The sequence below is a fragment of the Mirounga angustirostris genome, unplaced genomic scaffold (genome assembly GCF_029215605.1).
Source record: "Mirounga angustirostris isolate CCGP_5_RB_7025 unplaced genomic scaffold, mMirAng1.0.hap1 SCAF_3, whole genome shotgun sequence".
NCBI classification, from domain to species: Eukaryota; Metazoa; Chordata; class Mammalia; order Carnivora; family Phocidae; genus Mirounga; species Mirounga angustirostris.
Genome location: NW_026991711.1, coordinates 165,943,398 through 165,954,848, shown reverse-complemented (window position 1 = coordinate 165,954,848; position 11,451 = coordinate 165,943,398). Strand labels below are relative to the sequence as shown.

Below are 11,451 nucleotides of genomic sequence, written 5' to 3'. Positions count from 1 at the left end.
TCCGCACTGAGCGTGGAGCAGGATGCAGGGCTCTATCCCATGACCCTGAGATCATGACCTGATTGGAAACCAAGTTGGATGCTCGACTGAGCCGCCCAGGCACCTCGGGAAGAGGCTTTTTAAGTGGGCTGTGGGCCTTAGTTATTAGTAGTCCCAACGCTGCCCCTGATATTCTTTTTCTTGTAGCCTGTGCACGATATTCTTTTTTTTTTAAGATTTATTTATTTATTTATTAGAGAGAGAGAGCATGAGAGGGGGGAAGGGCAGAGGGAGAAGCAGACTCCCTGCCGAGCAAGGAGCCCGATGTGGGACTCGATCCCGGGACTCCGGGATCATGACCGGAGCCGAAGGCAGTCGCTTAACCAACTGAGCCACCCAGTCGCCCTATTCTTTTTTTTTTTTTAAAGATTTTATTTACTTGAGAGAGAGAGCAGAGAGAGAGAGAGCGCACGAGTTGTGGGAGGGGAATGGCAGAGGGAGAGGGAGAAGTAGACTCCCCGCTGAGTGGCGAGCCCGACGGAGGGCTCGATCCCAGGACCCTAGGATCATGACCTGAGCTGAAGGCAGACACTTGACGGACTGAGGCACCCAGCTGCCCCTTTGCACAATATTCTTGAAGACTCCTTTTGAAGTGTAGAATATCAGAAGTGGAAGGGTAATTTAGACTAACTCCTTAATATAGGAACCACTCTTCACTACACTTAAAAGATATCTTCCACCTTTACTCCTTCTCAGGTAACCCATCCTATTATTGTACATCTCTCATAAGACAGTTTCATACGTAGTTGAACCCTATACATTCCAGCCATTGGTGTGTCTTCTGTACTTGGGGGACACGCCTATCAAGTTTTCATTTTCTCCCCCACAATAAATATATGGGTTCTGCCACTAACCTCTTTAGGGACCTTGTTTAGCAAAAGTCCTAACTTCCTTGGTCTTCTATTTCCTTCTCTATGAAAGAAAGAAGTCGAATGATAGTAGTTTAAAGTAGCTTCCAATTCAGAAAGTCTAGGATGTTCTGATTTTAGTAGTGAAAGTCAATATTTTCATTTATTGATTCCTAGTCGTTCTTAAAAATGGAATCATAGGGGTGGGAGGATGGGTTAGCCTGGTGATGGGTATTGAGGAGGGCACATTCTGCATGGAGCACTGGGTGTTATGCACAAACAATGAATCATGGAACACTACATCTAAAACTAATGATGTAATGTATGGGGATTAACATAAGAATAAAAAATTAAAAAAAAATAAAAATAAAACAAATGATGCTAACAAGAAAAAAAATGGAATCAAAATAGTAGGTCTCAAACATGATTTATGATCACTAAATTCAAGCGTACCCTTAATGTTGCCTAGCAAACAAGTATTCCCTTTACTCTTCTCCCTTTCCTAAGAGGCCAAGTTCATACTTTCTCCTCTGTCCTTGAACCTCACCTCATACTTCATCCTCACCTTGAGCAGATATCCTTGCTTCCTGTTTCACTAAGAAAAGTAAAGTAATCAAAGATAAGTCCTACACTCTCCCGTGACACTTCTCACTGGTAAATGTCTCTGTTCCCATTTACTTCCCCTTCTTTCTTGGTACTGTAGACGATGTGTCTGTGCTCTCAGCAAGGACCTCCCCCTCCATTTGGGCTTGGATCCATCCCCTTTCATTTACCCAGAGACATTGCTCCGGTAACTTACCCTTCTCTTCCCTATTGTTTCCTCATCTACTGGATCATTTCCACTTATACACAAACATGCTGTATGTTTCACATCTTAAAAGAAAAAAAAAAAACCAAAGAGCCTCTCTTGCTTCCTCATCTCTAGTTATTAATCCATTTTTCTTCTATCCCTTGGAGCAGATCTTGAAAGAATCATATGTCCTTGAAGTCTCCAGTTTCTCTTCTCCCATTCTCTGTCGAAGCTACTCCTGTGAGACCCTCACCACTGATTCCTGCCCCTATGGGCCACAGAACTGTCCTTTCAAGGTCGTTGGCACCTCTGTGTTGCTAAATCAGCCCTTGCTCCTTACTTTACTTAGCCTAGCATAGTACTAGACACAGTTGACCACGCCCTCCATCTTACAGCTCTTTTTACATTTATCTCTACTTACATTTAGGACACTAGATTCTCTTGGGCTTTTTTCCTCACTTGGTTCTTCTGTCTCTCTCTGGATTCTCCTCTTCTCCCTGCTCCTATAACACGGGGTGCCCCAGGGCTCAGACCCTGCAGCTCTTCTCTCCACACTCACAATCTGGTGACCTCTCCAGTCTCTTGGCTTTAAGTTCCATCTATTTGATAGCTCATGATTTATATCTGGTAAAAAAAACAAGACAACAGGCCCCAAATGGAGTTGCTTATGCTAAGCCCATATCACCAAAGTGAGATTTACTTTAATTACAGTTTTGGCTCTCTCAGAAATGGGATCTTAAACCAATTAGGAGTTGCCTGATCAGTACGAGTTAGGTCATCTGCCTGCTAGGTCCCTTCTCTTCCCTATAAGGAAAGTAACTTTCTAATAACCAATTCACTGTTTTGCCTAGTATAACTTCCTTGTTCCTGCCTCCTTATGCCTATAAAATCTTTCATTTTGTACAGCTCCTTGGAGCTCCTTTCTACCTGCTAGATTGGATGCTGCCCAATTCATGAGTCATTGAATAAAGCCAGTAAGATCTTTAAGATTTATTCGGTTGGATTTTGTTTTTTAACATCTCTATCCAGTACCTTTCTTCTGATTTCCAGACATATATACCTGTGTTTTTGACACCTGCATTTGATTGTCCAAGAGGTTTTCAAATTCAGTATTCAAAACTGAGCTTCTGTTGTCTGCCCCATAGGACCCTCCAACAGTCTTCCTCATTGTCCAATTACTCCCACCTAATGCCTTGGTATCATCCTTACTCCCCTCTTCCTCTTATCCCCTATGTCTAGTTCATGGGCAAATCCTGAGGGCTCTGCTCTCACAATATACTCTGGCCACTAAGAGTGGTTGGTTTGACTCGCCATCTCCACTGGTTACTACACTGGTCCAAGCCACCGCCTTCACTTGCCCATGCTTTTGTCCTTGTCCCACTTCAGTCTATTCTCAACAGAGCAACCAGAGTGATTCTATTTAGACCCTCTGTGGGATCCTGTAAGTCCTCTGCTCAGAAACCTGTGTGGCTGCTCGTCTTAGGCTGATGCAAGGCCCTACTGGTCTGGCCAACACCTTGACCTTGTACCCTCCCTCAGCCCCCTCCACCCTGGCCATGCTGGGTTCTCTGGTACTTCTTGAATGTGGGCCATGCTCCTGCCTTAGGGTCTTTGTAATAAATCTCTTTTTGACTTGGAACCCTTTTTCCACAGATACCTAGATATAGCTCATCCCTGTACCTACTTCAGGTCTTTACTCAAATGGCACCTTCTTGTGAGACTTTCCCAGACAATCTTACCTAAAATTTCAATCTCCCTCAACACTTGCTACTTTTTCCCTGCCTAGATTTTTTTCTCCTTACCACTTGTCGCTACTAATATACTATGTATTTTACTAATTTATTTCTTAACGTCTGTCTCCTTCATTGGAATGTAAGTTCCAGAGACCGGGGATTTTGGTCTGTCTTGTGCCTACAACTGCACCTAAAACAGTGTCTGACACATAGTAAGTATTCATTCATTGAGGGAACAAATGAATGATTTGTCATTGCTCCCTATAGGCTATGGAGACTGGTTATAATTTATACTTATCTATACAAAACATTATTTAACGGTATTATAAAGTGCCACATGCTCGCATAGAATTAGAAAAAGTGGTTAAGCAAAATGTAATGCCTTCATTCATAAATAACCTCTGTGACATTTTAGTGTGTATTCTCCTAGACTTTTCTCTCTGTAAAACTATACTTACAGATTAAAAAAAAATAGATTCTACTATACATATGGTTTTCTAGCCTGCCTTTTAATTATTTAACATATGGTAAAAGTCTTCCAGTGTCGATAAATCTGCATCTCCATTATCATTTTTAAATGGCTGCATAATAATTCATTGTGTGGATGTACTGCAGTTTATTTAACTAATCCTCTTTCTGGACAATTACCCTATACATATCGGTTCTGAATTGATATAAAGGTGTTGGCAGATTTGAACAGCAAGAGATCTAGGACAAGCAAGCCAGAACAGCTGTCTTCAATTATTTAAAGAATAAGGATGACAAGCGGTTTGTGTAGTTCTGGAACTAGGACTTGGATTAGTGGATTAACTTTATTTTTTAAAAATTTTTTATTTTTTAATTAATTTTTTTTTTTTTTAGTGGTTGAATTTTAAATGAAGGTAAATTTCAGCTTGATAGAAACAACGTTTTAAGACTTCTTAAAAATGGGGCGCCTGGGTGGCTCAGTTGGTTGGGCGACTGCCTTCGGCTCAGGTCATGATCCTGGAGTCCCGGGATCGAGTCCCGCATTGGGTTCCCTGCTTGGTGGGGAGTCTGCTTCTCCCTCTGACCTTCCCCCCTCTCATGTGCTCTCTCTCACTTTCTCAAATAAATGAATGAATAAAATCTTAACAAAAAAAAAAAACCAACAAAACAAAAACAAAGACTTCTTAAAAATGGAAAAGACTGTCTTCTTGAGCTAGTAAACCCTTTGTGGAAGTTTCAAGGACAGGCTGGCTGTCCTGGTTTCCGAAATAATTCCTGCTTTGAAGGGAGTTGGGAGTCAACAGTCCTCCAGTTCTGTGACTTCCATAAGCAGAATCTGTAGAGGAGTCAAGAGTGAGCCTCTTGCGCTGGTTTATGGGGCTAAACGCAGTGGTTTCAGGGCTCCTCCTGTCTCCAGGCGAAGGCAGGACAACCCAGTTCCAAAATTCATCTTTCCGTGCATAGCCTGGGAGCTAAGAGTGAGAAATCCAATAGGGGTTAAGGGTTTAGAAGAGTTTTTCTTTTTCTTGGAATTCCTTTTTTTTTTTTTTTTTTTTTAAGATTTTATTTATTTAACAGAGAGAGACATAGCAAGGGCAGGAACACAAGCAGGGGGAGTGGGAGAGGGAGAAGCAGGCTTCCCGCAGAGCGGGAAGCCCGATGTGGGACTCGATCCCAGGACCCTGGGATCATGACCTGAGCTGAAGGCAGACGCTTAATGACTGAGCCACCCAGGCACCCTCTTTTTCTTGGAATTCTTTTATGTCCTGCTAACTTCACTTTCCATTTAAAGATTTATTCATTTATTCTAGAAGTGAGGGTGGGTAGGGACAGAGGGAGAGAGAGAGAGAGAGAGAGAGAGAATCTCAAGCAGACGCCCCACTGAGCACAGAGCCTGACACGGGGCTTGATCTCACAGCCCTGAGATCATGACTTGAGCCAAAACCAAGAGTTGGCCGCTCAACCGACTGAGCCACCCAGGCACCCCACTTTCACCTTCCATTTTTATCTTTTTTAATCTTTATCCTTTAAATATTTTTTTCCTTTCCCTCTTTGACTTCATTTTTGATACTAAATGATACTAAATGCAAGCCACGGGGTTGGTGAGTTTGGCCACAGGGTCCAGGATGGATGGTGAGGGGTCAGGGACGAGCAAGCAGCTGAGGAACCCTGGGGCCTCTCGCTTGCCCTGCCTCTCACTCATCAGAATCGGCCTCCCCAGCTTCCCACTGTGCTGGCTACACTCCCTGTGGGAAGGCTCCTTATTGCAAATGCACTTCTTCCTCTCTTGCAATCGTGCCCCTTCCTGTTTTTGATAAGTAGACCTCAAAAGACTAGACATTTCTAGTCTCCATTTCTCAGTCTGCAAGACCCCTTGGTGGACTTCTCACTAGAAAAGAATAGAGTAGAATGAGAATAATCTCCCTCAGTGTCGGCTGCTTGTGGTGTGCCTATCTAGGCAATCCAGAGCCACTTGCGGGGGAACCTGGAGCTGTATCGTCCTAACCTGGTAGCCACTGGTCACACGGGGCTACCGAGCCCTTGAAACCTGCCCAGTTGAAATTGAGATGTGCTGGGAGTCCAAAATACATACCACATTTTGAATGCTGAGTACGAAGAAAAGAATGCTGGACATCTCATAAATAAATTCTCCTCTTATTACATATTGAAATGGTATTTTGAATTATTGGGTTAAATAAAAATATATTGTTAAAATTAATTTTATCTACTTCTTTTTACTTTTTTAATGTAGCTACCAGAAAATTTAAAGGCACGTATGTGGCTTGCATTTTTGCAGCAGTCGACATTTCTACTGAACAGAGCCGCTCTAGACCTTTGCTACTTGAAGGTGGTCCCAGTCCTAGCAGCATCAGCGTTTCCTGAGAGCTTGTTAGAAATGCAGAATCTCAGAGCTTACTCCAGACCTAAGACTAGTAAGGCTCTGCATTTTATTCAGGTCCACAGGTGATTCAGGTGCACATTCAAGTCTGAGAAGCACCTCCCCCAGGCTTTCCTGTAGGCTTAGTGGCCCTCTCTGCTACCAGAAATGCATTCGAGCATTGCACTGTGGCTGCTAAACACGGAAAAAGGCTTTCTGAATGTTGCTACCCACATTTTGTTGTCTTTTTCTTTCTTTTCTTTTCTTTCTTTTTTTTTTTTTTAGTCCCCCAGCATGGACTGTTTGGGTTGAGCTGGACTTCCACAGTGAGGCTGTCTGTCCTCTGATAACACGGAGCGCGGTGGGCTGGGGAAATGCAGGTGTATTGGAGTCGAGGAGGGAGGTATCAAAGATCCTTGTTTGGCTTCCAGGTAATGGTTAACTTACCATGGAGGAAGAAACAACTGAGACCATGGACTTTAGTTTCTGGTTCTTTTTCTACAAACTTCCGTGGCCTTCGTTTAATTATCCTCCTGTCTTGGAGTACTGCAAACACTAGCAATAGGCTGGGCCCTTTTATTTCCAAGTCTTATGAATGAGGGGATTGAGCCAAGAAGGACAAGGTCTGAGCTTTTCATTGTGGCCTGGTTTTCTCCCTGTCTCTGAATGAGTCAGACAAGTCAATTAGCTTCGTGGAACCTCGGTGAGATCTCCCACCAATAAATTACGGATTAGGGTTTTGAAAATAATAATGAATGAATGACTCAAGTTGATTTTTTTTGAACAGCTTTATTGAATGTCTCAGTTGGTTTGGGATTCTATCACAAAGTACCATAGACTGGTGGCTTATAAACAACAGACATTTATTTCTCACAGTTCTGGAGGCTAGAAGCCTGAGATGAGGGTGCCGGCAGGGTCAGAGTTCCGGGGAAGGCTCTCTTGCGGATGCCCACCCTCTCAAACCCACCCAGGGCAGAAAGGAGAGGGAAGCAAGGTCTCTCTTCTGTCTCCTGAGGGCACTCATCCCATTCATGAACATGCTGCCCCCATGGGCTCATCTAACCCTTATTACCTCCCAAAGCCCACATTCAGGGGGTAGGGGTTCAACTGGTGAATTTTGGGCAAACACCGACACTCAGTCCATAACACTGAGACATAATTTACATGCCATAAAATTCACCCATTTTAAGTGTATGATCTGAGTAGAATTTTTATTATAACTAAGAAGAAAATAATGACACTTTCCTGAGTCCTCCTTCATTAGATTCAATCACACAAAATTGCAGATGTTTAACTGTTTTTGACCTACAATGTGATTCAAACTTACCTCTGAAATGCCGTTTGTCAAAATTCTTTTGGAACGGGAGAATATTTTCCCAGAGAAATTTTCGGTTAGTGTGATGTTATTCCATATTTTAAATCTCTCTTCACAGTAAATTGCAGTAGAAGCTATTTTACCCAAATCTAGATTTGATATTTCTATTGTTTACAAATAACTCTTTTCATACTATAGTTCATTCTACACTTGGAAAATGGATTTTTTTTAATCCAATAAGCAAATCTAATCAACTTTTTCTGATAAAGATATTTTTTAATATTCAGAAAAAAAGAATTAAGAGACCTGAGGGAGAACTAAAATGGATATTTTGCTGTGTGTAGAAATTATGATTTTCATAAAGAAAATAAATATACATGCAATAAAAAGCAGAGATGTAAAAGAGAAATGACTAACCAGCACACAGTAAGTAGCAGACCCAGGCTGCTCATGCCCAATGAGCTCCTCAGGCTGAAAATGAAATGTGAATATTAACACTCTATTTTATCTCCTACTCTCACTTTCGTCATAACATAATTGAGAAATACATGTTTGAGGGATACAAATACCCATTTCATTTATATGTATCTGTGTATATTCTTTTCTTGGTTAGAAAGAAATGTCTTATCCCAGCCTTCAGGGTTGTTTTTTTTTTTCTTTCTCTTTTTATTTCCTGAAGTATTTTAATATTTTAAAATCATCTTTACCGTGGGCGCCTGGGTGGTTCAGTCGTTAAGCGTCTGCCTTCGGCTCAGGCCATGATCCCAGGGTCCTGGGATCGAGCCCCTTATCGGGCTCCCTGCTCTGTGGGAAGCCTGCTTCTCCCTCTCCCACTCCTCCTGCTTGTGTTCCTGCTCTCGCTCTCTCTCTCGCTGTCAAATAAATAAATAAAATCTTAAAAAAAAAATCATTTTTACCTTTTAACCAAAATTATAAATGGACATGGTTTAAAATTTCAGGTATTTCAATAAGGCTTATTATGAAAAAAGAGCAGGCCTCGCTGACTCTCCATTTTCTCTTTCCAGACACAGACTTTATTAGGTTGTCCCATTTTACAGGTGAGAAAACAGAGGCGTGGAGAGGACCATTGATGCACCCAAGTTCATGAGGGTAGGAAGTGACAAAACCAGGGTAAGAACTCAAATTCGTTTGACCCCAGAGCTGGAACAAAATGTATGGGACTCTGTTGTTTCTGACAGGACTTTCATGAGCTGTCTTTCTCACACACACACAAGCCATCAGGCAGAAAGGAAAGGGAGAAATACGAGGTTAGTGAAATCGAGCCTCGCATGACTCCAAGCGGCTGGAGTCTGCTGTTGATTCCAGAAGCGCCAGGCGGAACCAGGTCCCTGGCTGTGGATGTTCCTGTCCTTCTCCGTTGGGGAGTGGGGGCTTTGCCCTCCTCCACCACCCCCTCCCATGCACATTCCTTTCTTAGGCCTTAGTATTGCCAAGCTTGGGCATCTGGTGCCTGAGGCTGCCGCTCAGGCAGGTGCACCACAAAGGTATTTGGAGAGTTGCTGGAATGACCTTTTTGCCTTCAGCATGGAGTGTATGGGGGGGGGCGGGGGAAGCTTTAAAAATAGGTGTCTAGTAGAAAAAAGTCTTTACAAAAGCAGAAAGAAGGAACCCCCCCTTGAGATCTTGGGGGACAGCTTGACACTGTGTGCCTGGCCTCAGTGGGGAAGCACCCTGGGAGCGCGGGGCTGCCAACCGCCCCTGCTTTTGTCTGTCATCTGGGTCCAACGCTTCCTTCCTTCCACCCATCTGACCTCTTCCCTTCCCCCCCACCCCCAGAGCTGCTCTGAATGAAGTGTTGCCTCGGCATTTCATACAGATCAGCTTTGGGGGGAGGATCGCTCAGTAGAAGAGGAAGAGACCCGTAGAGGGAAGTCAGACTGTTGTCCTGGGAGATTTTGCAGATTTTTAGTCCTCACTTTTCACAAATACCAGGGATTAATTCATTTCCCCTTTTATTTCCCACCAATCAGGCCCCTTACCACCCGACGTTTACCAGTCTGAGTCAAAGAGATTTGCTCTGTGGCTTTTGTGAGTCTTTCCCAAGAACCCCTCCGAGCTTCATTTCCACTGAAATCTCGAAGGGTGTGTGTAATTATGGTAAAGTCTGGACAGGGACGAAGCTTTCCTTGGCACACTCACACCCAATATGGTATGTCCTGCTGTGCCTTCAGCTTTAATGGCTTTATACCATTCCTCTCTCCCTGCCGCCCTCTCCCTCCTGCCCTTCCTTCCTTCCTTCCTTCCTTCCTTCCTTCCTTCCTTCCTTCCTTCCTTCCTTCCTTCCTTCTTTCTTCCTTCCTTCCTTCCTTCTTTCACGTTTCCAGGCTATTTAATCAAGCTACTTACAATGTACTCATTCCTGAGAATTCCCCATTGTAGTGACATTGTTTATTTCCAATTTCTTTCTGCATTCAACCTAAAAGGTGTTTCTTCCCAAGAAACTGAACTTTTCTGTTAAATGCGCTTGATCCCATAGGAGAATTGGGTTCATAAAATGGATTAATTGCAAACTTTATGTATAAATCATAGACATCAGTAAAGAAGTTCTTTATTCCGTGTTCTTGCCTTCTGTCATGAAGCGCAATAAATCTCACATGACCTGCAGAAACAAATGCTGAAACAAACCCCTCATTGAACTTGTCCGCGGTTTTCAAGTGCATGTTGTTCGACAAGCCACATATTCTCATCTACGAGGTCAAGAGCAGCGTGAGCTACGGACTGGTTCAGATGACAATGATCATCTTTGGACTCTGCTTTTCCTGCTGGCAAAAACTCCCTTTCAAAAAACTGGATTATCATGGTGGCCAGCAACTACAAAATAGAAGCTTCCAGACATCGTCCTCAATATCTAGTTCCTGCAGGGAGACACCGACTACGGAAACAGCCAGTCAGGTCCCACCACAGACCTTAGCTCCTGGAGGAGGCTGTTCTGATTACTGATGGAAAGAAATTGTGGCCGGAAGGGAAGGCAGGGGCTGGAGAGTCCAGGATTCAGTTTCTCTTTTCAGGTTTATTTTGGGCAGGTTGGTGTTTTTCTTAAATTGGTAGTAAATTTTCATTTTAGTATTTGAAACCATTATTGAGTACTAACCCCCTTAGAATCTTTTTAAAAAGATTGATTTATTTTAGAGAGAGAGTATGTGTGAGTGGGGGGAGGGGAGGGGCGGAAGAAGAGGGACCAGCAGACTCAGTGCTGAGTGGGGAGCCAGCAATGGGGCTTAAACTCACAACCCATGAGATCATGACCTGAGCCGAAACCAAGAGTCAGACGCCCAACTGACTCTGTCACCCAGGTGCACCATCCCCCCCGGCCCTTAGAATTTAATATCCGCAGTTGTGGTGACTCCAGGTTTGTTCCTTTTCCAGTCTTAGTATTTTCATTCTTGCCCCTCCTCACCTGTGAGTGCACGTGTGTGTGTAGACTTTCCTAATCACGTAGAAGATACTCCTGTGCTGGGATGAGCAGCTAGTCCCTCCGTTGTGCCCTCGGGCTCCCGTTCCGCTTCTCTCCACCACTTCCAGCTGCAGCCTCCGAGTGATTTCCTTCCCAGGCCCGCCCTGCCACAAGCTCAGTGTTGGGCCCCAATGGCCCGGAGCCGAGCCCCTGCCTCCGCACCTACCACGTGGCCTCGTGCAAGTCACTCATCCTCTCCGAACTTCCGTGTCCTTTCGACTTGCCCTGAGGTGGCCAGTGGGTCTGAATTTGGCCCAGATACAGATGCATTTTATTTGTCCTGCACAACGTAGCAAGGATATTTAAAATTAAGAAAAAATATTTTTTAAAATATAGAAATAGATAATGGTACGAATGTGTGCGCATATGTATATATCCAGACATGTATGTGTGTGTGAGTGCATAT

The 11,451-nt window shown here is 43.6% G+C and overlaps 1 pseudogene; it reads right to left on the bottom strand.

Annotated features, from left to right (window-relative positions):
• Window positions 1-10,002: 10,002 nt before the first annotated feature.
• On the bottom strand, window positions 10,003-10,554 carry LOC123838511 (trafficking protein particle complex subunit 2-like; annotated as a pseudogene).
• Window positions 10,555-11,451: the final 897 nt, after the last annotated feature.